At 39.8% G+C, this 26,259-nt stretch overlaps 1 long non-coding RNA gene across 2 annotated transcripts in view; it reads left to right on the top strand.

Moving 5' to 3' along the window:
* LOC132496706 (uncharacterized) overlaps positions 1–26,259 on the top strand; it is a 134,275-nt gene that overhangs the window by 17,287 nt on the left and 90,729 nt on the right. For both annotated transcript variants that reach the window (XR_009533519.1, XR_009533518.1), the window contains exon 2: positions 14,038–14,132. This is a non-coding gene — a long non-coding RNA (uncharacterized LOC132496706). The remainder of the gene's footprint in view (positions 1–14,037; positions 14,133–26,259) is intronic.

The raw sequence follows: 26,259 nt of genomic DNA, 5'->3' as shown, positions 1-26,259 counted from the left end.
TCACATGGCAGAGAGAGAAAGACAAAGAGAGAGAGAGTTAGTTCTCTGGTGTCTCTTCATATAAGGGCACTAATCCCATCATGAGGGCCCCACCCTCATGTCCTCATCTAAACACTAATTACCTTCTAAAGTACCACCTCCAAATACCATCACATTGGGGGTTACAGCTTCAACATATGAATTTGGGAAGGACACAATTTAACCCATAGCAAGCACCTTCCTATGTTTCGTACTGGAAATACAAATATGATCTCTATGTTCCTGGAAGGAGGAAACAGACTATAAATTAAACAAAGAAAGTCAGTTAATTTCTGAATATGATGACTGCCATGAAGGAAATGAACAAGGCTCCTAGAAAATGGGGCAAGAGATGAGGAGGCCACTGGCCCTTCTGATGATGGAATGTTTAGGCTGAGACCTAAGGAATGAGAGGGAGCCAGCCATCAGAGACTAGCCAGGAGAAGGGCATTCAACAGAAGGGACTGCAAGGGCAAAGGCCCTGAGATGGGAAGGGGCTTGCCATGTTCTAGGACCAGTTACAAGACCATTGTGCTTTGAGGGTCATGACTGAAGGATGAGTGACACGAGAAGAGGTTGAATTGGTAGCCAAGGGCCAGATTATCTGCAGTTTATTTAATAGTAATACCTAGGTGTTTTTTGGTACCTTGGCACTTGTTATGAATTAAACTCAATCATCTACAATACTGTAGAATTTTGTTTGATAATTCGGCTTCCTCAATTCACTTTGCCTAGAGGGATACCCTTTGAAACCAAACCGAACACCTATGGTAATTTAGGAAGATTCAAGATGTGCAGTGCCATCACCAGCATGGGACAAGTTAAGCCAACTCAATTACCTGAGGCAGTTTTTGTTATTGTATTAATACCAGATTCTTAGAACATCTGATACCACACTGAAATCACCTGAGGATAAACAGCCATGCAAAATGGTGTGACCAATTAAAAACTATCGTTCTTGGATGGGAAACCAACCCTTATGAGTTAAGGTGTAAGGTGCAATGTGCCTCGTCAGAACTGAGTCAGCAAAGTAGCCCACGTGGGATTAAAACCCATGCTGTTTGCCCCCTTCCATAAACAAGTCAACTCAAACTCAAAAGGGCATATTTCCCTCCTCATTTGGCACAAGAGATTTTTTTGTCCTGGCACAAGAGCCCAAAGAGGTCCTTGTACACAGCCTTGATGTTATGCCAGCTACATTTTTGAGAGGTAGAAAAGATTCGCTTCGTGGGCTTTTGGTAAATTCATACTTTCACCCAATACCACCCATTTTTCAGGAGTAGAATCCAAGTTTCTTCTCACGCGGAAAGGTGCTTCCTTTCTCTCTGCTTCTATGTGTTGCTGCGAAAGTGTCCCTGAAAAATATGCAAAGATAAAATGCAAGAGCAGCATATAAAATGGACAACTTTTGGGGCTTCCCTGGTGGTGCAGTGGTTGAGAGTCTGCCTGCCGATGCAAGGGACACGGGTTCGTGCCCCGGTCCGGGAAGATCCCACATGCCACTGAGCGGCTAGGCCCGTGAGCCATGGCCACTGAGCCTGCGCGTCCGGAGCCTGTGCTCCGTAACGGGAGAGGCCACAACAGTGAGAGGCCCGTGTACCGCAAAAAAAAAAAAAAAAAAAAAGGCCAACTTTTGATCTCCACTGTTTGCAGTTTGGAGGGTAAGGTTTAGTGACTTTTAAGGGCTGGGTATGTTGCATGTTTCCTCAGTGATTCAACCATGTGATTACAGAAGGTATTGAATTTGTTACTAGCATCGTAAGTGCTAGATGAAATGTTTAGTCACAGAGGGAAAATGTATATTGTTACTTAAAAGAGTTTGATCTCATAAAATGCAAGTACTGAAAAGAGAAGGAATATTAGAAAATTTATGAGGGGCAAGACAAAGTGATCATTTCATGTGACAACACAGGCGTAGCCCCCATTGACACCAATGAGTCAGATTAGGTCCTGAGAAGCACAGTGGTTCTTTCAGTTTTCTTGACCTGGAGTGTGAAGATCCTAATGGCACCCTCTCAGGAAACCCGAATTCTTGCCCAGGGAATATATATCGATATTTAGTAAATGCAATAACTTTTAATTATACAGATATGTGCTTTCTGCTTCTTAGTTCTTCCATGAACTGGACTATAATGTAGAACTATCTACTATCACTTGCTTGTATTAGAGTCTAATTAGATTGATAACCAAGCAAAACTTTGTTACCTGATATTTCAGCATGACATTTGACAAGCTATATATATTACTACATTTATTTGGATTGGGTTTCCCCCGAAGTTTTCTTTACTTAAAACAAACCAAAAAAAAAAAAAAGGGTATAAGAATTATAGTGACATTGAATTCACGAGTATCCTAAGTGCATCTGAGTGTATGCCACTGTGAAACTTTCAAGATGATTGTTTTCATGGATTTAAAGAAACAGGAAGAAAGAAAATGGGAGAGGGGAAGAAAGTGAGTTTGTAGAATGTACACACTTTCTTGAACAAACAGTTTGTTCTCAGGCTCTCTGCCCCAACCAGCTTTAGTCATTAGCTGTAAGATCAAACAGGGCTTTATCCTGGGAGGGACATTGAGGAGAGTGTACAAATGGAAAACAGCAAAGACCTAAGCAGAACATCTGGCTCAGAAGAGAGACTCTAAAAAGAAGGCAGGGGCCTCTATCTGATTCATATGTTCATACATTCATTTATTCACTCATTCATTCAATTTATTGAGCCCCAGACATTGTCCTAGTCATTAAGGAATCATTTATCGACTTTCTCTTCATCTGCTGTTTTCAAGAATGAAAGAAACAGAGCAACCAGTGATTTCCGGTGTGTGGAACAGACCAGTTCCATTTGGACTTCCTTTCCCTGGACCAGCTCAAAGGGGCAGCCTGGCTCTGCTCAGAACACCATCTGGGTTCCGGTGCCCTTGGCCAGCCCTCCACAGAAGGCTCTGCCCCTAGGGCAGGGCCAGGAAAAGACTCCACAGCCCCTAAGCTGAGCCAGAGTGGAAGAACATGTGGAAGAAGGTCCAGAAATGTTTTTGTCATCTTTAAAATGATGACCCCTGACTAGATACTGCAAATGAGGATTGGCCAGAGAACATTTCCCTAATCGTGTTTATGGCAGAGTTCTTTCAGTGGTCGTATCGGGCATTCTTTCTGGTGTGGGGCTCGGGTTAGGCAGTAAGGCACCTAGGATGTGAAACTGAGGGAGGTGCTCACTCTTGGGTTGTGCAAGTGCTTTTGCACAGGTGGGGGCTTTCTTTTTTTTTTTTTAATTGAAGTCTAGTTGATTTACAATGTTGTGCTAATTTCTGCTGTACAGCAAAGTGACTCGGTTATACACATATATACGTTCTTTTTTTTAAATAATTCTTTTCCACTATGTTTTTTTCCCAGGATATTGGGTATAGTTCCCTGTGCTGTACAGTAGGACCTTGTTGTTTACGCATTCTAAATCTAATAGTTTCTATCCTAACCCCAAACTCCCAGTGCATCCCTCCCCCTCCTCTCCTCCCCCTTGGCAACCACAGGTCTGTTCTCTATGTCTGTGATTTGTTTCTGTCTTATAGATAGGTTCATTTGTGCCATATTTTATTTTATTTTTTAAAATTTATTTATTTATTTATTTATTTGTGGCTGAGTTGGGTCTTCGTTGCTGCACGTGAACTGTCTCTCGTTGCGGTGAGCGGAGGCTGCTCTTCATTGCAATGCGCGGGCTTCTCACTGCGGCAGCTTCTCTTGTTGCAGAGCACGGGCACTAGGTGCGTGGGCTTCAGTAGTTGTAGCACTGGGCTTAGTAGTTGTGGCACACGGGATTGGTTGCTCCGTGGCATGTGGGATCTTCCCCGACCAGGGATCGAACCCACGTGCCCTCCATTGGCAGGCGGATTCTTAACCACTGCACCACCAGGGAAGTCCGTGTGCCATATTTTAGATTCCACATATAAGTGGTATTATATGGTGTTTGTGTTCCTCTTTCTGACTTACTTCACTTAGTATGATAATCTCTAGTTGCATCCATATTGCTGCAAGTGGCATTCTTTCTTTCTTTTTTATGGCTGAATAGTATTCCACTGTATATATGTACCACATCTTCTTTATCCATTCGTCTGCCAGTGGACATTTAGGTTGTTTCCATGTCTTGGCTATTGTGAATAGTGCTGCCACGAACATAGGGGTGCATGTATCTTTTTGAATTCTAGTTTTGTCCGGGTATATGCCCAGTAGTGGGATTGCTGAATCATATGGTAAATCTATTTCTAGTTTTCTGAGGAACCTTCATGTTGTTTTCCACAGTGGCAGCACCTACTTACATTACAGGTAGGGGCTTTCTTAAATGTTGTGCCCTAGGTCTCTCATTCACTTCACACTAGTTCCAGCCCTGCAATTAATTCTTTTTTTACTCCCCTCACCCCTTCCTCCATAGAATCTACTGTCAAAGAAATTTGGAAAATATTGCTTATCATATATGGTATATTCTTCATTTCCCCATCTGCATCTTTTGATTTATACACAGTACACAGTACTCTATTATGGGCTCTGAGTATTCCTGCAGAAAAGAAATCCTGTAATCCTACTGAGCCCTGCATTTCCCAGATGTATTTGACTGTAGAATTATTTTCTTTTTTAAGAAAAACTTATTAGTATCTCATGGGACATTCAGGAAAGTTGGTTAAAAACTACCTCAGAATGGTTGCATATGGAACATACTCATTATTTTGAAAACTTTTTTTGCTGAATAATAGCTGTGTTCTATTTTGGGTTTGGGTTCATTTGCAAGTTGCACGAAACCCTCCAGCCTCTGAATAAGGAAAGGGTTAGAATGTTCATTCATTACCTTCCAACTCCCAGACGAACAGTTCATTGATTCAACCAACATTGATAAGACACCTACTATGTGCTAGGAATACAAAGGTGAGTGAAATGGTTTTCCTTACCCCTAGGGGGCAGAGGAGGAGCAGAGACTTACACAACTACAGGTCCAAGTACTATTGCTGTAAAAGTGCAACACAAATAAGGAAAGTAGCTCACAAAAATATCCTTTTATGATTTTACCTCCAGACCAAATGAACTGCTTCTAAGGAGAGAGCTATTTATGATATTTTCCAATTTTTCCTATAACATCTTGCAGGGAACTAGGTACATAAGGGGTGCTCGATAAATATTTGTCAAATAAGTAATAGTTGAGGAAACATCGTGCAACTTAACTGATATATATTAGATTATAATATCTATTAAGGATCACTTACAAACACACTTTAAGAACTCAAACCGAAGGTTGTACTAACCCTTCTAAGTTTCATTTCCCCATCTGTCAAATAAGGATAATAGTACTAATTTCAGGGGGTTCTTGAGAGGATTAAATGAGAATTACCAAAAGCAGCTATTATATTCCCTGGCATGCAACAATTTGGCCAACTAACTACAGTTATTATGATTACAACACACTGCGATTTTTATCCAGAAAGTTACCATAACTGGCACACTTTGATTTGGCAAAAAGCTCACCTAGAGCTTTATGTGGCCCCATCAGCACTGTCCCCCTGCTGAGAACATATGGTTTTGAAAGGTTGTTGTGAACGCATGCAGGTCAAGAGCCCTAGGTAAGCCTGTACATACACACACACTACAACACACCCAGCACACACTCACACTCCTCCGTCTCCCCACATCTAGCTCCACCACAAGGCACCTGCAGCAGCTCCCTAAATGGCTGATTTCCCCAGTTGCCGACGTGAACTTGTTGTGAAATTGTCAGGCTGAGTCCTCCCTCTGAAGGCAGTTTTGAGACACAAAGCAGGCATGATAACTAGAAGAGAGACCTCGCGAGCACCCATGAGCAAGACCCCACCGCACGTCCCTTCTGGTTAGCTTTAGATTCCTCAGCTGACTCTCTGCAGTGTCTGCTTTGGACGCCTCACTGATTTCTGCTGCCTTCGCCCCCGCTAATCTAAATTCCCCCTGAGAAAAAGATCTGAGCCGCATTCACCTGGATTTTCCTGGCTCCCCCTGCAGTGTTTTCTAGACTGGAATAGGCGTTGGGTGACTTGTTAAATACACACAGAGTATCTCCAAAATCTCTAGGCATGGGCCCCACAGAGCCGTGTTGATAAGCCTTTTGGGGGAGTTCTTGGCAATCAGGGTGGTGTTTGGGCCCGCCGTCCCACAGCGCTGCATTCCACATCTGCTCACGGTTGGTCTTCTATGTTTATTGAAAGAATGAATGACCTATGAGAGGGTAGGAATTCAGCAAATAGGAAGGCGTTTTGCAGAGGAGTGTGTATGTGTGCTCATGTGTGCCCACATGCATATGTGCCGCGTGATCTATAAAATAGAACTCAGTCTGTGGCATAAGATGCTGCCTGTATAGTAATCCCCCCTTATCCTTAGGGGACACATCCCATGACCCCCAATGGATACCTGAAACCACAGATATATAGGTACCAAACCCTATATAAACTGTTTTTTTCCTATACATATATACATGTGATAACATTTAATTTATAAATTAGGCACAGTAAGAGATTAACAACAATAACTAAAAATAAAACAGAACAATTATAACAATATACTGTAATAAACATGGTGTGAAGGTGGTTTCTTTCTCTCTCTCAAAATATCTTATTGTACAAATTTAAAGCCTTTTCCGACTTAACTAAGCATTTATCATGCGCTGTGGCTGTAACTTTTGCAGTTTGAGGTTTGAGAGCCAAACTAGCATGAATTTCTTTTTCCTTCTTCACAGTTTCACCAATAGAAGAGTCATTCTTACCGTAGATCTCAGCAACCTCAGCAGATGATTTCTCTTCCTTTCCTTCCTTCCTTTCACCTTTTCACTTAAAGGAAGAACTTTGTGGCGTCTCTTTGGCATTATCTGAATTGCCAGCATCATTACTTCTGCGCTTTGGGGCCATTATTAAGGAAGATAAGGGTCACTTGAACACAAGCACTGTGATACCTCGACAGTAGGTCTGATAACTCAGAGGCCTACTAAGTGGCTGACAGGCAAGATGGGGCGAGATGGCGTGAGATTTCATCACGCTACTCAGAAGGGCATGTGATTTAAAACATATGAATTGTTGGGAAGTCCCTGGCGGTCCACTGGTTAGGATTCGGTGCTTTCACCGCTGTGGCCTGGGTTCGATACCTGGTCAGAGAACTAAGATCCCGCAAGCCACATGGTGAAACAAAAACAAAAACAAAACAAGAAACAACCCCCCCCCCAAACTTATGAATTGTTTACTTTGGGAATTTACCGCTTAATATTTTCAGACTGCGGTTGACCGAGGGTAACTGAAACAGTGGAAAAAAAAACCGAGGGTAAGGTGAGGCAACTATAAATCAGGACCAGGTGACCCAGGTGTCACAAGGTCCACGAGGGAATAGTAATCACGGAGCTGCTGTGAGTTGAACGATGCCAAAGCAAAGCCAGCACCTCGCTCTGTAGCACAGCACAGCAACTGAGCGCGGTAGTCTCGACTCTTTTTGTTGCTGGAACAGACAGCTCCAGATTTTCATTATCCTGTCCAAAGGAACCCAGAGGAAGGTAAGCATCCATTAACAAAATATCAGGATAGGAGCCTGATGGACCCAGCTTACGTCACATACCCTTCCCTGGGCTAATCTCTGTGGCCACGAGGCTGGGGTCTATTTTGGCCAGTCTTGGATTACTTATTGATCCTTTGGCTAGGGAACAGGGTCCCATGATTGGCATCTCCAACAGAAGTACGTGGAGTGGGAATCACAGTTCCTTGAAGGAATAGTAGCTACTGCCAGAAGAACTGGAAGAGATGGCTGTGGAGGTGAAACACAGGTTCACTCCCAGCAGTGACCTTGACCTATTCTAATGAACTGAGGCATCCAGCCAGCCCCAAAGGGATGCATCCTATCCCCCCCCCCCCCGCCGACCAAGCTCCTTGAACCTCCCCATTGAAGGACTGTTCACCTTGAAGTGACCTTGAAGGTAGTGTTTATTTCCTGGGGGTCTAGGGTCATAGCTCAAAGCAAGCATGGTCAGTCTAAACATCTTTTGGAAGTCTCCTGTTTGAAACGAAAAATATTTTGTGACTTGTATTGAATCCATTTAATTTAGAAATAATGTTTTTTCCCAAATTTTTATTTTGAACCTACAGAAAAGTTAAAAAAAATAGTACAATCAACACCCATTTTCATCAGATTTGTTAACATTTTACCACATCCACTTTATTTCTGTCTCTTCACACATACCTATGGAAAGATACACACAAAAGAAGCTAAAGATATTTCCCTTTTCTTCCCCTCTAAAGAGTTAAGAGTTAAGAGTTAGTTGCAGGTACAATGACACTTCATCCCTAAGTACTTAAGGTTATACCTCCAAGAACAGAAACATTCTCTTATGTAACCGCAATTTAATTATTATACTCAAGAAATTTGACATTGATGCAATAATATTATCTAACATATAGCTCATATTCAAATTTCCCCAAGTATATCAATAATGTCCTTTAAAGTGTTTGTTTTTTTTTCCTTCCCCTGCTCTGGGATCCAGTCAAGGATGACACATTGCATTTGGTTTTCTTATTTCTTTAGTCTCCTCTTTTTGTCTTTCATGCCATTGATATTTTTGGAGCCCAAGTTCCAGTTGCCAAACGTCCCTTAATTTGGAACTCTCTGATTCTTTCCTTATGATGAGATTCAACATTTTTGGAAGGAATACTATGTACTTCTCAGTGCATCCCCTGAGGGACACATGATATAGGTGTGTGCAATTATTGGCAGTGTTCACTTTGATCACTTGGTTAATATGGTGCCTGCTGAGTCCACCATTATAACAGTACATTTCCCCTGTATAATTAATAAGGAATTCACATGAGATCACGTAAATGTCCTGTTTTCCAGCAGCCTTCTACACTATGGTGACTTTTGTCTGAATCATTTATTCCTCTGGTGATTATAAAATGTTGATTTTTCTATTTCTATCATTTCTTCTTACATTTTTGAGTTGGTATTATTCTATCTTTTAAAAAACCTTTCCCTCTATGCAACATTTATTTTTTATTTTTAGTAACAGTAGGGACTTGTGGATTTTTAAAAATTTAATGTGTTATAATCCCTTCTTGTCTTTATGCGTTTTGATGCTCATATTGTCTGAAGTTTGGCCAGAGAAAGTTCCTTCACACCACCTCCTCTGTTCTTTTGAGATAGCTACATCAGTTTTTGAGAGTGTTCTTAATGTCTGGCAGAAGATATTCCAGACTGACCTTGTACTTTCTCTGTCTCAGCCCTGGAATCAGCCATTTCTCCAAAGGGTGCTGATTCTTTTTCACGAAGGATGGTATTTAGCAACCAAGGCATAGGTAGTGGGTGTACTCATTACTATTGGTATGACACTGCGGCCGTGCTATCAGAGCCAGGGAATACATCTATGTATATACATGCACACACACACATATACCCACACATATCTGTAGTTATTTCTACATCTGTCTATACATATTAAAAGCTGTGAGTTCACACTGATAGCTCCAATTCCAATCAAACAGCCCAGGATTCATTCTGTCCTTCTCCCTCTCCATATTTGCAACTCCATTGCTCAACAGTAAGAAACCATATGGGGGATAAAATTTAATTTTGCAAACATTGTGTTATATGCATAGAATGGAATTGTACTCAGTAATAAGCAGAAATGAACTAATGCTCAACATGGATTAATGAATGAATCAAAAAAATTACATTACAGCAGAAACTAACACAACATTGTAAAGCAATTATATTCCAATAAAGTTGTTAAAAAATTACATTGAGCAAAAGAATCAGACACATATACAAAATAGATACACATAATGTATATTCCATTTACACAAAGTCCAAGAACAAGCAAAACTAATCTATGGTGATAGAAATCAGAAAGTGGTTGCCTCTGGAGCGGGTGGGAAGACTGGCTGGAAAGGAACACAAGGGGATTTTCTGGAGTGATAGAAACATTCTAGATCTTGTTCTGAGTGGTGTGTACACAGATGTATTCAATTGTCAAAATTCATTGAACTGAACACTTTATATCTGTGCATTTGACTGTATGTAAATTCCTTCATTAAAAAAGGAAGATAGGGCTTCCCTGGTGGCGCAGTGGTTGGGAGTCCGCCTGCCGATGCAGGGGACACGGGTTCGTGCCCCGTTCCGGGAGGATCCCACATGCCGCGGAGCGGCTGGGCCCGTGAGCCATGGCTGCTGAGCCTGCGCGTCCGGAGCCTGTGCTCCGCAGCGGGAGAGGCCACAACAGTGAGAGGCCCGTGTACCGCAAAAAAATAAAATAAATAAATAAATAAATAAATAAATAAATAAAATAAAAAAGGAAGATATAAAAATATGCAAAATGCTCTTGAACAAATGAAAAGATTAAATTTCATTCATAATAAGAGGATGCAAATTAAAACTGCACTGAGATACCACTTTCATTTATCTAAGTGGCAAACATTCAAAACCTTGACAAGACACACTGTTGGTGAGCCCATGAGAAAATAAGCAATAATATCTAAAAATATCTAAATATCTAAAAATAACTATATTTCCTCTCTGCCCCATCAATCTCACTTCTGGGTATTTATCCTGAATATACATAGTCTAATGCTAAATTTCCATATATGCTTGGGTCTGTTTCTGGACTTCCTATTTTTTCTGCTAGTCTGTCTAAATTATGCTCCAATATCACACAGCTTTAATTGTAGAGGTTTTATAGTATGTTTCAATGCTATTAGAGCTAGTCTTCCCTCCTTGCCTTTATTTTTCAATTTTTCTACCTATCCTTGTGCATTTTATTTTTAAAAATATATATGAAGTTTAGAATCAACTTGTCTAGTGCCAGAAACAAAAACTTATTAGTATTTTTTTTGGAATTGCATTACGTTTATAATTTAGGGGTAGGTGACATCTTTATGATGGGTGATACTTCCCAAAAGCAAGAAATGTCTTTCCATGAAGTATACTTTTACATGTTTCAGGAATGCTCATATGGGATTTCTTCATATAACTTTTACACATTTCTTGTTAATATCTAAATATTTTATCTTTGTTGTTGTTGCTATTGTAAATCGGGTTTTGTTTTTGTTACCCCTTTTAGCTGGTCATTGTTTGTGTATATGTACCTGTTGATTTCTGTAGGTTAATTTTATATCCTGCTATATTATTGAACTGCTTTTTTTATTTAAGTTAGTTTTATCTTTAAACCACTTGGCTTTTGCAAGTATAATATCATGTCATCTGCAAATATAGTTTCACTTCTCAGTTTCCAATTTTTATAATTCAAATTGCTTCCTCCTGTCTAATTGCATTGGCTGATACCTCACATATGGTGTTAAACATGTAGTAGTAGAGATAGTTGGCATCCTTGCCATATACCTGACTTTAGTGGGAATGTCTCTAGTGCTTCCCAATTAAATAGAAAGCTGGCTTTTAGACTTAGGTATTTTTTTTATTGTGTTAAGGAGATATCCATCTTCCTATTTTATTTAGCATTGGAATGAGTGTTGAATTTTATCAAAAGCCTTTTCAGCATTTACTGAAAACAATCATACAAATGTTCTTCTTATATTAATATGGTGAATTATATTAAAGGATTTCTTAATATCAAACTAATCTTGCACTCCTCATATAAATTCCACTCAATCATGCTATTGGATCCTGTTTGCTAATGTTTTATTTATGTGGGGTTTTTTTTGTATCAATATTCGTGAGACTGATCTTTAAGTTTGTGTATATGCTATACTTACTAGGTTTAAGTAGGAATGTTAATCTTGCTTTATACAAAAGTTAAACATTTCTGTGTTCTATGCTATGAAATAATTCACATAGCATTGTGATTACTCCAATTTTCAAGACTTGGTAGAATTCCTCTCTGAAACTATCTGAGCGTGATGATTTTTTTATGGGGTAGTTCTTTAAAATGTCCTTAAAAATTTTAATGGAAATATGTCTGCTTAAGAATTTTCTTTCTACTGGGGTCAATTTTGTAAAATTGTATTCCTAGAAAGTTATTCATTTCATCTAAGTTTTCAAATTTGTTTGTGTAGGATTGTGCAATGTAGTCTTCCATGATTTTTAAAATTGCCTTCATGTTAAGACATTTCTCACTTTCCTTTTTTCTATATCTATGCTTTTTTCTTTACATTAGCCAGTGTGCCCCTCACTCCCAAGGAACCATTTTAATCTATTAATTAGTTCTCTTATTTTTCTGGGATTTTAATTTCTGCTTTAATATGTATTACTGCTTTCCTTAAGTTATTTGGTTGACTTTGTTTTTCTAGCTTTTTGAGTTAGGGTGTCATTCACTTGTTTTCCTTCTTTTATCTTTATGGATATAAGTATTTGAGGTTATGAATTTCCCTTTGATCACTGCTCTAATGTCTGCCATAAATTCTCATATATAGTGCTTTATTTTTTTAAGAAATACTCCTGTTGTGGTTTTCATTTCCACTTTCACCTGACTGTTTTTTAATTGAGATTGTTTTAATTTTCACCTGTAAAGGCCTTTAAAATATTTTGTCATTTCACTGTATTGTGATAAGAATTATAAAGTCCTCATCAGTTAAAATTTTTTCTCCCAAAATATTAAACTAAAATTGACACGGGGAAGATGAGATATGTTCACCTGGTAGTGTCTTGTTGCCCTGGCATACAACCACACATCCCTGACAGCATGTTTAGTAATTTTTGATCATAGTTTTAAAGGGCAGAATCAGTTCTTCTTGTAGGTATTCAAGTATTATTTCCTTATCAATATAATGATAGTATTTGATTAAAGTAGTCTGGATACATCAAACCATATTGGTTCACTAGAATATCAACCTAAAATTATGTATATGCACTCAGTTCTCCTGTGGTTCAAAAATTTTATGATAATTAAATTCCTCCCTTTTTTTCAGTCCCCTGGCAATTATATGATTTCATGCAGTCTTTGTTTTACTGTATGCTCAAGGTTACCTAATAGGTTATCAGCCTGCATTAAGAACAAGGTGATGGCTGTAATCACCACAACCTAGTAAAGATCTAACAGTTAATAAGTGTTCAAGAAATAATTTTTAAGTTGATGAGAGAGTAAATGAATATTTATTCATATAGATTATAACTTAAGTTATGATTACATATAGAACATATAGATTATATGTTCATATATGCATATGTTACATGATATATTACATATGAATATAATATACAGAACATATAGATTATAATTCATTTACTTTTGCAAAATAACATCACTCTGATAGATCTTCAAGTAGTTAAGTATGGATGTTTTCATCTTACTACTAATACCCCTTTTGTGCCATACTCATCATCTAAGTTTAATGGGTTGTGCTTTATAGCTTAAGTACAGTGTGTTAGAAATTGCATTTTCAAGGGTGGGTGTCAGGAGACCTAGAGTTTCCCAGGCTAATGGAAAGGAAATAATTCCTCAGGCTGTCTTAAAATAATAAATCATACAGTCTTTTAGTTGATGGTACAAAAAAAAGAACTCTTAAAGGGATTGATGATGGAAAGGATGGCTTTACAAGTCACCGAGTCTTTTCTGAGGGTCTCTAGATGGAATGTGCAATGGAGCACAGCTTTAATAATCAAAACTCTGAGAGTTGTGTGGTTGTCTGTTACATTTGGTAGCCTCCAGTGAACCATGCCTCCTGGTGTGAAAATTCTAGGGCTAAACCTTAGAAGCCTTGTCAACGTCCGCTTTTCATTCTTGGAACCAGCCACTGTGCTGTAACAGCCCAAGCCACATGCAGAAGCCACACTGAGGAGTAACAAGGCACTCCAGCAGTGAGCCACCTTGGATGTGTCACCCTAGTTCAGCCCCTAAATCAAGGGTGAGAAAACTGTGGCTTTCAGCCAAAAGTGGCCTGCCATCTGATTCTGTAAATAAAGTTTGACTGGAACACAGCCATGCCCATTTGTTTATATATTATCTATGACTGCTTTCTCACTACAATGGCAGAGTAGAATAGCCATGACAGAGACCTTATGACCCGCAAAGCCTAAAATGTTTACTATTTGTCCCTTTATAGCAAAGTTTGCTGACTGCTGCCTTAGATGACTGCAACTTCATCTGCCATCACGTGAAGCAGAAGAACTGCCAGCGTGAATCCAACCAACGCACATCGTGAGTGATAATCTAATTTTTGCCGTCTTAAATCATTAAGTTTTGGGATGGTTTGTTATATATCAACAAGTGAAACAAACTGTAAAATCTAATATCTGTATTTTATAAGCTTGATGATTTCATGGTTTAAATTTTTCTTTTCTTTTCTCTTAACTGTCAGTAAGCTCTGTTGAAATTTTTCCTATGTGTCTTAGCTACATGTCACTGAAATTTCTCTCTCCAAGGTGAACACACTCTTTGTTACTAAATCCACTAGATGTCTTTCAGTCTTCATCTCATTTGACTCTTGGTCAGCATTTGACACTCTTGACCACCTCTTTGTTCTTGAAACATCTTCTCCCTTTTATTCATTTAAATCATAATCTCCTAATTTTCTTCTGTCTTTCAAGAAGTTTCTTGTCAATTTCTTTTGCAGGGGGTGGGAGGGGAGAGGTGGGTGCTGATCTTCTGCCTAACATTTAATGTTCAAGTCTTTAGGATTCTCTCTTAGATTTCATTTGACAGTCAACTAATATATATTGAGCCTACTGTATGCCAGGCATTATTCTAGGTACTTGGGACACATTAGGAAACAAAAAAACAAAACTCCCTGCCCTTGGAGAAATTTGTAAGTGTACACATAATAAAATAAATCATTACAAAACTAGACGTTAATAAGTGTTTTAGAAAAAATAAACAGAACGGGGGGTAGGGAGTATGGGGTAGGGGGAGGTGGGAATTTAAAGAAAGAATAGATCAGAATAGGCATTTCTGAGATTATGATATTGGAGCAAAGCCTTAAAAAAGGGAAAGGAACTGACCTGTGGGTATCTAGAAAAGCATCCCTCTAATAATTAATGATGTTGAGCATCTTTTCATGTGCCTCTTGGCCATCTGTATGTCTTCTTTGGAGAAATGTCTATTTAGGTCTTCTGCCCATTTTTGGATTGGGTTGTTCTGTTTTTTTGATATTGAGCTGCATGAGCTGTTTGTATATTTTGGAGGTTAATCCTATGTCCATTGATTTGTTTGCAAATATTTTCTCCCATTCTGAGGGTTGTCTTTTCATCTTGTTTATGATTTCCTTTGCTGTGCAAAAGCTTTTAAGTTTCATTAGGTCCCATTTGTTTATTTTTGTTTTTATTTCCATTACTCTAGAATGTGGGTCAAAAAAGATCTTGCTGTGATTTATGTGAAAGAGTATTCTTCCTATGTTTTCCTCTAAGAGTTTTATAGAGTCTGGTCTCACATTTAGGTCTTTGATCCATTTTGAGTTGTTGCTTTTGTTTTTGTTTTTTTTTGACTGCGTTGGGTCTTCGTTGCTATGTGCGGGCTTTCTCTAGTTGCGGCAAGTGGGGGCTACTGTTGGTTGCGGTGCACGGGCTTCTCATTGCAGTGGCTTCTCTTGTTGTACAGCACAGGCTCTAGTTGCGTGGGCTTCAGTAGTTGCGGCACGTGGGCTCAGTAGTTGTGGCTCACGGGCTCTAGAGTGCAGGCTCAGTAGTTGTGGCATACGGGCTTAGTTGCTCCACGGCATGTGGGATCTTCCTAGACCAGGGCTCGAACCCATGTCCCCTGCATTCGCAGGGGGATTCTTAACCACTGCGCCACCAGGGAAGCCCCTTGAGTTTATTTTTGTGTATGGTGTTAGGGAGTGTTCTAATTTCATTCTTTTACATGTAGCTGTCCAGTTTTCCCAGCACCACTTATTGAAGAGATTGTCTTTTCTCCATTGTATATTCTTGCCTCCTTTGTCATAGATTAGTTGACCATAGGTGCGTGGGTTTATCTCTGGATTTTCTATCCTGTTCCATTGATGTATATTTCTGTTTTTGTGCCAGTACCATACTGTCTTGATTATTGTAGCTTTGTAGTATAGTTTGAAGTCAGGGAGCCTGATCAAAACTACATGAGGTATCACTTCACACTGGTCAGAATGGCCATCAGCAAAAAATCTACAAACAGTAAATGCTGGAGAGGGTGTGGAGAAAAGGGAACCCTCTTGCATGGTTGATGGGAACGTAAATTGATACAGCCACTATGGAGAACAGTATGGAGGTTCCTTAAAAAACTAAAAATAGAATTACCATATGACCCAGCAGTCCCACTACTGGACATATACCCAGAGAAAGCCATAACTCAAAAAGACACATGCACCCCAGTGTTCATTGTAGCACTATTTACAGTAGCCAGGTCATGGAAGCAACCTAAACGCCCATAGACAGAGGAATGGATAAAGAAGATGTGGTACATATATACAACAGAATATTACTCAGCCATAAAAAGGAACGAAATGGAGTCATTTGTAGAGACCTGGATGGACCTAGAGACTGTCATACAGAGTGAAGTAAGCCAGAAAGAGAAAAGCAAATATTATATATTAATGCATATATGTGGAATCTAGAAAAATGGTACAGATGAACCTGTTTTCAAGGCAGAAATAGAGACACAGACATAGAGAACAAACGTTTGGACACCAAAGGGGGAAAAGAGGGTGGGATGAATTGGGAGATTGGGATTGACATATATACAGTAATATGTATAAAATAGATAACTAATGAGAACCTGCTGTATAGCACCGGGAACCGCACTTTGCTGTACAGTAGAAACTAACACAACATTGTAAAACAACTATACCCCAATTAAAAAAAAAAAATAGGACAAGTGAAAAGCATCCCAGGCAGAGAGTACAGAAGTGCAAAAACCCTAAGGCAAGGAGCGAGCCTGGGGTGTCTGAGGACAGGAAGGAAGGATGCCCCCGGTGGTGGGATGCAGTGAACCCTAGGATATGAGGTCAGAGAAACAACAGGCTCCAGATCCTGTAGTCCTTGTAAGCCATTGTCAAGACTTTGTCTTTTCTCAAGGTGATGGGGGTGGTCTTTGGGGAGTTTTGAGGAAAAGAATCAAGTCATCAAAAGGACCACTCTTGCTGCTGAATTGAGAAAGAATGGAGGTGGCCGGAATGGCAGCAGGCTCTGGGAGAGAGGCAGACAAAAGGGTGCCAGCAGAAACCAGGAAGAGTGATTCTCTCCTCTAACTGGACACAGTTTTCTTGGACAATCTGAGGTACTCATGCTGTCCTGGTTCTAATGATCATTCATGGGCTGATGCTCCCAAGTCTATTCTTTTCCAGCCCAAATCTCTCTCCTGAGTCTCAGACTCACAAATCCAAAAACCTACTGGTCATCTCCTCTTTCAGTGTTTTGTGGGTGTCTCAGGCTCTGCTTTTTCGTCTAAAATCTTTGTCTCCTCCGGTGCTCCCTGGATTTCACTACTGAAGCCATGCAGCCATGACTTCTTATTAAAGCTTTGTCTTTAAGAGGCCACTGCTAACATATGTTAGTGGACAGTCTGTGGTGGCACATAAATGCTTTGGGTTCCATTAACACATCGTTATGGTTTAGTTTATCAGATTTTCTGCCTTAGCACTGGCTTGAAGGATTGGACATAGAATAAGTAGGTTTTAACTGGGACAAGATGATGGAATGCTGCCTTAGATGACAGTTCAAGGCAGGGTGCCATAGTGGTCGAGCACTGAATACCCAGAGGATAGAGGATCGGAATTAGAGTGGATTCCTTACATTTTGCAGTTTTGACCAATAGGCGCATTGCCATTGGGTAAGTAATTCTGAATTTGTCACTTTTGTTACAAATAGTAAACTTAACATGTAGCCAGAATACAAGAGTGAAGGCTCCATAGATATTATAGAATTTTAATATGTGATTTCAGTTTTCTTCCATCTCTCCTGGGAATTTTTTTGTCCACTCCCCATTATAATTTTAGAATTTAGTATTCATTCTTTTGACTTTAAGCAAAGGAGTTATGGAAAATATTTTATTAGAAGGGTGTATGATTCCTTTTTCTATGATCTTTTTTAAAAATATATAATTTGTGTGTAAAGGAGCTTCAGAAATATCTTAATCTTTTTTGTCTAACTCTTACAAGTGGTTTTTAAAAAGTAATAATTTATACAAGGCAAATAAATCTTCCCAGATTATTTTTTTCCATATCACACTTGTATGTGGGAAAGAGTCTTGTAAAAATCATTAGTGTGAAACTAGGCCAGTGAGGGCTATTATTTTTTATTAAAAAATCAACTTCAAAATGAATGTTTAAATGCAAGCTTAACATAGTTAAAAATGCAATTAAGTCTCATTCCTTGACACTTGAGAGCTCTTTTTATTTATTTATCATAGTCAACAAATATTTTTCAAAGGCTTGCTGTGTACTAGGCAGTATGTGTGTGCTAGGGGTAGCAGGTAAACAAAACAGAGAAGGAAGTCGCTACCATGGAGCTTACTTCCATTGGGGGAGGTAGACAAAAAAATAGTACAAGATAATTACTGCTTGTAGTAAATGCTAGGAAGGAAATAAACAAAGCATGGAGGAAGAGAGACAGACAGACCTACCTAAGATCCTACCTAAGGAGGGTCTCTCTGAGAAGGTGAATTTGAGTTGAGGCTTGAAGGATGAGGCCAAGTCCACCAGGAGAACTGGGAAGTGCCTTGGAGGGAGGGACCAGCAGAAGCAAAGGCCTAGAGGCAGGAAAGGCTCAAGATTCAAGAAAGAGAAAGGAGGCCAAAGTGACCAAGAATGGCAGAGGTGGAAATAGGGGCGGGAGCCAGATTGTGCAGGATGTTATAGGCCTTAGTAAGGAATTTGAATTTTATTGAGTGTAGTAGGAAGACAATGAAGGATTTATGCAAAGGAATGATGTGACCAGATGCTGTTCTTTGCTTTTTAAAAAACCGTGGCAAAATATACGTAACATAAAATTTACCATCGTAACCATTTTTTAAGTGTACAATTCAGTAGCATTAAGTATATTCGTGATGTTGTGCAACCATCACCACTATCCATTTCCAGAACTCTTCGTCATCCCAAACAGAAACTCTGGATCCAGTAAACAGTTACTACAGGCTGCCTTATATGGGAATCATTTTCTGTTCCTTTCAATTCTGCATGCCCATGATGACTTTTCTTAGAAACTCTCCCTAGGGAGAAGTCTTTCCGCCCAGGGAAAGCTATCATGGTGACTCCAGCAGTTCTGTCCCTAACCCTTACTATCCTCACACCTGTAATCCAGACTGGAGCTCACTGAAGTGCAGGCTAGTGCTTCCGGTTGAGGGCGAGTAGAAAGCAGCAGCTGGGTTTTAGACCAGTTCCGAGCAAATGATCTTCCTCGTCTCAAAAACCGGCCACACCACTTTGGAAAATAGTTTGGCAATTTTTCAAAAAGTTAAACATAAGACTACCATGTGCCCAGCAGTTCTACTCCTACCTGTTTCCTCAGGAGAAATGGAAACATGTATCCACACAAAGAATCCCACCTGAGTGTTCAGAGAAGCTTTGTTCATAATAGTCTCAAACTAGAAACAACCCACTGTCCATCGACTGACGAGTGTATAAACACAATGTGGCTGGTGCATGCGACAGAATACTTTTCAGCCCCCAAAAGGAACAAACTACGGACACAGGCTATGTCAGAACCTCAGAAACACGATGTTAAGTGAAAGGACCCACACACAGGCAAGCACATATTGTATGAACATGAAATAACCAGAAAAGGCAAATTTCTAGACAGAAACTAGATTAGTGGTTGTCTGAGGTTAGGACTGGGAACAGAGATCACCTGTAAGTGGGCATGAGGGAGCTTCTTAGGGGAGATGAAACTATACTTAAACTGACTGATGATGATAGTTGCACCATTTGGTAAAGTTACTAAAAATCATTGAATTATACACTGAATACGAGTGAATTTTATGCTGTGTAAAACGTACGTGATCAGTAGCTTGGATAGGGTCTGATACTCAATGCTCACTGGAAGACAAATGGTTCACTTGGAACAATATAGAAACCTTTTAACTGAGCAGAATGGGAAGGAAAATCTGTCCTAATATTGCTGATATGCCTTGCTTTATCTGTGACAATTCTATTTTGAATGGCTCTCATTCTCTCTATTTTAAAGGGAATTAAAGTCTCTAAAGCCTTTTAAAAAAGCCATAATTACCTAAGGTTTTCCCTATAACTATGCAATTCTTATTTCCTTCAGCTTTTCCTACTAGGACTTCGGATCTGAAATAATTTCTGTTCCCTGAACTGTTATGTCTGTTCGCAAGTAAACTGGTTGTATCAAAGATTACTACTGAATATTTCATTTTTGGTGGCTTTGAGGAATTTGAGGAATTTGTTTTTTAAATTCTCAGAGAAGCTTTTGGTCCTCAAATGGCTGAAAGTTTCTGATCAAGATAACTTCACAAGATAACTTGGCCAGTGTTTGTTCAAATCCTGTGCTTGGCTGTTTTTGGAAAAATATCTTCAAATTAATTTTTGTTTACAGGGTATGGTTAGGAAAAGCATAACTATGTTATAAACATCCTTTTGAAAAGTAGCAATTTAGGAAGAACCTAAGAATCAGGACCTGTGGCGTGACCCTGGGTAAGTCTGATTACCTCCGTTTTCCCTCTTTTCTCATCTTGTATCCTGGGGACAGTATGTACCTTAAAGACAGCAACATATAGAAGCACCTAGAACAGTGACCACCAGCTAGGAAGCACTCCATAGGTGTTTTCTTTATTCCCATGGAAAATGACCATCAGTAGTAGTTTGTATGGTATTTCTTTGGATGTTTTTCTTTTTGCACGATCATTTCTTTTCAAGAAGCAGAATGAAAACCATCGTATATCTTGGTTTTTGAAAGAACAAAGCCATCATCATCATCTACATTATCATCATCGGCAACAAACACTTATAAATGCAGGGTGGTGTTGTGGTTAAAAGAGTGGGAGCTGGGTCAGCCTACCTGGGTGTGAATGCCGGCTCTGCCGTTACCAGCTCAAGTGACCTTGAACAACTCTCTTAGCTTCCCTCAGCCTTGTTTTCATTAATAAATTGGGACTCGTAATGGTACCTTTGTCATAGGACAGAGATTAAATGATAGAATACGTGAAAAGCACAACACTGTAAAAATGGGGCCAAATGATGACTCTTAGTAATTGTAGATTCTTAGACGCTGTATGAGAGACCATCCCCATTCTTGACCAGCCAGCAATCTCTGTTTGCACTTGAATGCTAAATTTTATGTGACTTTAATCAGTTTAGAGTTGCTAAGAACTCAAATTTCCTTACTGGGGAAATAGAAATTGCTATCGTAGATTTAATGAAAGGCAGAGACATGTATTGTCTGGCTCTTCCCTCCTTTGGATTTAAGGAGGTGAGTACAGTAGGTGAGTCCAAGGTAAAGATCTGCATTGGGCAGTGTTCATGTCTTTGAACCTCCTCTTAGCAATATTCGCTCACTTCCCCTCATCAAATTTGAAGCCTCTTCTCTAAATGTCTAGGGTCTTCATGTTGCCTCCTGTGGTGGATTGAAAAACGTGGCAAAGATATTTGACAGCTGCTCTCATGAAAAGGTAGACTATTTGTCCACACCTTGAATCTGAGATGGTCTAGGCACTTGCACTGACCAACAGAATGTACCAGAAGTGACTGTATGCAGGCCTTTCCTCTTCTGCCTTTGCCTCTTGCAACCCTGCCCCGCAACCACCATGCTATGAAGAATCCCAGAGTGAGAGATCAGGAGAGGAAACAGGCCCAGGACATTGCCCTGCTGAGCCCACTGGAGTCCAGCGCCAGCTGACCCCCCTGCTGACTGCAGCCATGGGAGTGAGCTTAGGTGAGACATGTATGAGCCACAGAGTTGTGAGAAATACTAAACCGTTATTTTAAGTCACCAATTTTAGGGTGGTTTGTTACACAAAGAGTGTATAACTAATACTCCTGCAAACTTCCCAAGACGTCACCTCTACCCCACCCACACGCCCCACGCACACTCACGAGCGTCTCTCTGACTTGCTGGGCTAAATCAGTGATGCTTTGCTGTGACCCCATCCCTGTCTTAACCCCACAGTAAAACTTCCCTTTTATGTGTCCTGGCCTTTAGGAGCCTTGCGGTCAGTTAATGGGTTTGAAAGCAAACTCATACTGTAATTCATACTGAGACCCTAGGAACTGATATTTGCTTAATGTTTTACCTTGCCTTTTTTAAAAAATTAGGTTATTTATTTATTTACTTTAAAAAATTTATTTATTTACTTATTTATTTTTGGCTGCATTGGGTCTTCGCTGCTGCGCAAGGGTTTTCTCTAGTTGCCGCGAGCAGGGGCTGCTCTTCGTTGTGGTGCATGGGCTTCTCATCGCGGTGGCTTCTCTTGTTGCAGAGCATGGGCTCTAGGCGTGTGGGCTTCAGTAGTTGTGGCTCACGGGCTCAGTAGTTGTGGCTCACGGGCTCAGTAGTTGTGGCGCGCGGGCTTAGTTGCTCTGCAGTATGTGGGATCCTCCCGGACCAGGGCTCAAACCCGTGTCCCCTGCATTGGCAGGCAGATTCTTAACCACTGCGCCACCAGGGAAGCCCCTGTTTTACCTTGTTTTAACCCACGGGAGTAGCTCCTTGCAACGAAGAAATTTAAGACCTGAGGCAGGCAAGGTCCTGGGAAAGATCCCTCTGGTAAATGGCTGACTCTTTGTCCTAGAGGTAGAACCTTTAGTTATATGAAAGCTAAGTAAGGCGCCTCCCACCTCTGAACTCTTTTCACCTGCTTCTAACATTACACTTCTTTTGAGTAGGACAGTGGTTTAAAATACCCATTCTTGGGTCTTGCCCACCAAGATACTGAGATTCTGATTCAGTGGGTCTAAGTGTGGTCTAGGTGTCTGTATTTTCATTGATGTTTAGTGACTCTGAAAATCTCACACACACACACACACACACACACACACACACACACACACACACACACACACACACACACACACACACACACACACACACACACACACACACACACACACACACACACACACACACACACACACACACTTCAGCCCAGTTCAGCTGAGGAATGAATGGGTACCAGTGGAAGCAGCCTGGTATTCACATCACATAGTAACATGGCAGAGGTAAATGGGGTTAACTTTATAATGTGTAACTATCCTTTGTTATTGATTGAGGAAGGGAATTATACCACCCAGTCTCATCACTCAGAAATCTTGATCTTCTAGAATGTAGGATGGAAAGGGGCTTTGAGAGATGGTCTGATCCATAGGCAGAAACAATCATGTCTGCTTAGACATAGGAGAAGCTATCCTATTTCTAAAGGCTCTGAAAGTTGGCAATTTTAAAATCTGGTTTAATCATCCATTAATAACCAGATCTGGAGTTTACTACCTTTTGTCAGTAAAAATTGAAGCCCAGCAATTTATTTTTTAAATCTTTACATTTTTTGTGTGTTTTACAAATTCACGTCGTACAAAATTCAAAAGGGACAGGAGTGTACAAAGTGACTATTTCCCTCCTATGCTTTTCCCCCCTTCATTCACTTCCCTTCTCTGGGGCCCAATACTTTAAAAAAATTTTTTAAATAAATTTATTTATTTTATCCTTTTTTTTTAGATTTTTTTTTGATGTGGACCATTTTTAAAGTCTTATTGAATTTGTTACAATATTGCTTCGGTTTTATGTTTTGGTTTCTTGGCTGAGAGGTATGTGGGATCTTAGCTCCCTGACCAGGGATCAAACCCACACCCCCTGTAATGGGAGGTGAAGTCTTAACCACTGGACCGCCAGGGAAGTCCCTTATCTTAGTTATTGTATTGTTGGCTGTGTTGGGTCTTGTTGCTGTGCGTGGGCTTTTCTCTGGTTGCGGCGAGTGGGGGGCTACTCTTCATTGTGGTGTGCAGGCTTCTCATTGTGGTGGCTTCTCTTGTTGGGACCACGGGCTCTAGGCGCATGGGCTTCAGTAGTTGTGGCACACGGGCTCAGTAGTTGTGGCACACGGGCTCTAGAGCGCAGGCTCAGTAGTTGTGGCGCAGGGGCTTAGTTGCTCCACGGCATGTGGGATCTTCCCGGACCAGGGCTCAAACCTGTGTCCCCTGCATCGGCAGGGGGATTCTTAATCACTGCTCCACCAGGGAAGCCACCTAATACTTAAACAAAATTTTTTTTAATTGAAGTAAAACATATTTACATAAAACATAAAATTCATCGTTTTAACCATCTTAAAGTATATAATTCAGTGGTTTTTAGTATATTCACAGTGTTTTGCAAACATCAACCCAATCTAATTTCAGAATACCCCATCACATCAAAATGAAACTTTATACACCTCCCAATTCCCCCTCCCCCAACTCCCTGACAACCACTGCATTGGACATTTAATATAAATAGGATGATACAGTACGTGGCAACTTGTGTTTTTGTCTTCTCTCACTTAGCGTAATGTTTCCAAGGTTCATCCATGTTGTAGCACGTATCAGACCTTCATTCCTTTTTATGACTCAGTAATATTCCATTGTATGGATACACCACATTTTTTATCCATTCATCCACTGATGAACATTTGGGTTGTTTCCTGCTTTCAGCTATTATAAATAATGCTGCCGTGAACGCTCACGTGCAAGTTTGTGTGTAGGCGAATATGTTCCTAGGGGTGGAATTGCTGGGTCAATGGTACCTCTTTAACTCTTTTTTTTTGGCTGCTTTGGTTCATCGTTGCTGTGCAAGCTGTGTGCAGCTTTCTCTAGCTGTGGTGAGCGGGGGCTACTCTTCGTCGCAGTGCGTGGGCTTCTCATTGTGGTGGCTTCTCTTGTTGCGGAGCGTGGGCTCTAGGGGTGCAGGCTTCAGTAGTTGCGGCACATGGGCTTAGTTGCTCCGCGGCATGTGAGATCTTCTCAGGCCAGGGGTTGAGCCCGTGTCCCCTGCATTGGCAGGTGGATTCTTAACCACTGCTCCACCAGGGAAGCCCCATGTTTAACTTTTTGAGGAACTGCTAAGATGTTTTCCACAGTAACTGCACCATTTCCTGTTCCCACCACCAGTGTATGAAGGTTCCAATTTCTCTGTATCCTCACCAACACTCAGTATTTTCTGTTTTTATTTTTTTTATTGCCTTCCCAGTGGGTGTTTGTTGCTAGTGTATGGAAATACAATTGATTTTTGTGTATTGATCTTGTATTCTGCAACTTTGCTGAACTTTTTTATTAGCTCCAATAGTTTTTCTGGTGGATTTTTTTTTTTTTTTAGTGTTTTCAATATATGAGATCATGTTTTCTGTGAATAGATATAGTTTTACTTCTTGTTTTACAATCTGAATGTCTTTTATTGCTTTTCTGTGCCTAACTGCACTAGTTAGAACTTCTAGTACAATGTTGAATAGAAAGGGTGAAAAGTGCATATCATTTTCTTTTTCCTGATCTTAGCAGGAAAGCTTTCATTGAGTATGGTGGTAGCTGTGGGTTTTTCACAGATGCAGTAGGAAGGTTTGTGTGTGTTTTTTCAGGGATAGTATATTCATATATTAGAAAATATATTAACATAACTTTTAGCCTATATACACTGTCTGCACCTTGCATTTTTCAGCTAAAAATATATCTTGGAGATCTTTCTAAATTAGTACTTAAAGAATTTCTTCATTTAAAAAAAATGGTTGCTTGGTTTTTTCATTGTAGGGACACACCATCATTTATTTAATCAGCCCTCTACTGAAGGATAATCTAACTCTCAGCAGTATTGGTCATATGAATTCAAAATCAGCAATCATTTATATAATCCCTAATATTTATTTAACCCCTACTATTGTGTAGGGCACAATAGAAGTTATTGAAGAAAGTAGAGTCTTTCATTCACCTCATTTTCCTATTTTTGTTATAGAAATATTGAGCAAAAAAAAAAAAAAGTTAGCCTAACCCTATTTCTTCCAACTTTCTAAATTTCAAACACATAAAAGAGTTGAAAGAGTTGTACAAGGTAACTCAAATAATAATTACCTAGATTAATCAACTGTTAACATTTTGCCATCTTTATCTATGATAATATGTTTATTTGCTCTGTTTGCTGAATCATGTGAAAGTAAGCTGTGGATTTCTAGACAATTCACCCCTAAAAATAAGGATGTTCTCCTACTTAACTACCATATTATATCACACAGAAATGTAACCATTTATTCCTAAATATCATCAAATATCTGATCCATGTTCAGTTTTTAAAATTTGTCCCTGCAATGTCTTTTCAGTGTCTTTTTTTTTCCTTAATTAAGATCTAATCAAAGTCTACACACTACATTTTGGTTGTTATCTCTCTTAAGTCTCTTT

This window comes from Mesoplodon densirostris, chromosome 10 (assembly GCF_025265405.1).
Source record: "Mesoplodon densirostris isolate mMesDen1 chromosome 10, mMesDen1 primary haplotype, whole genome shotgun sequence".
Lineage (NCBI taxonomy): Eukaryota > Metazoa > Chordata > Mammalia > Artiodactyla > Ziphiidae > Mesoplodon > Mesoplodon densirostris.
Note: the sequence above shows the minus strand (reverse complement) of the source record. Positions and strands in the feature narration are given on the sequence as shown.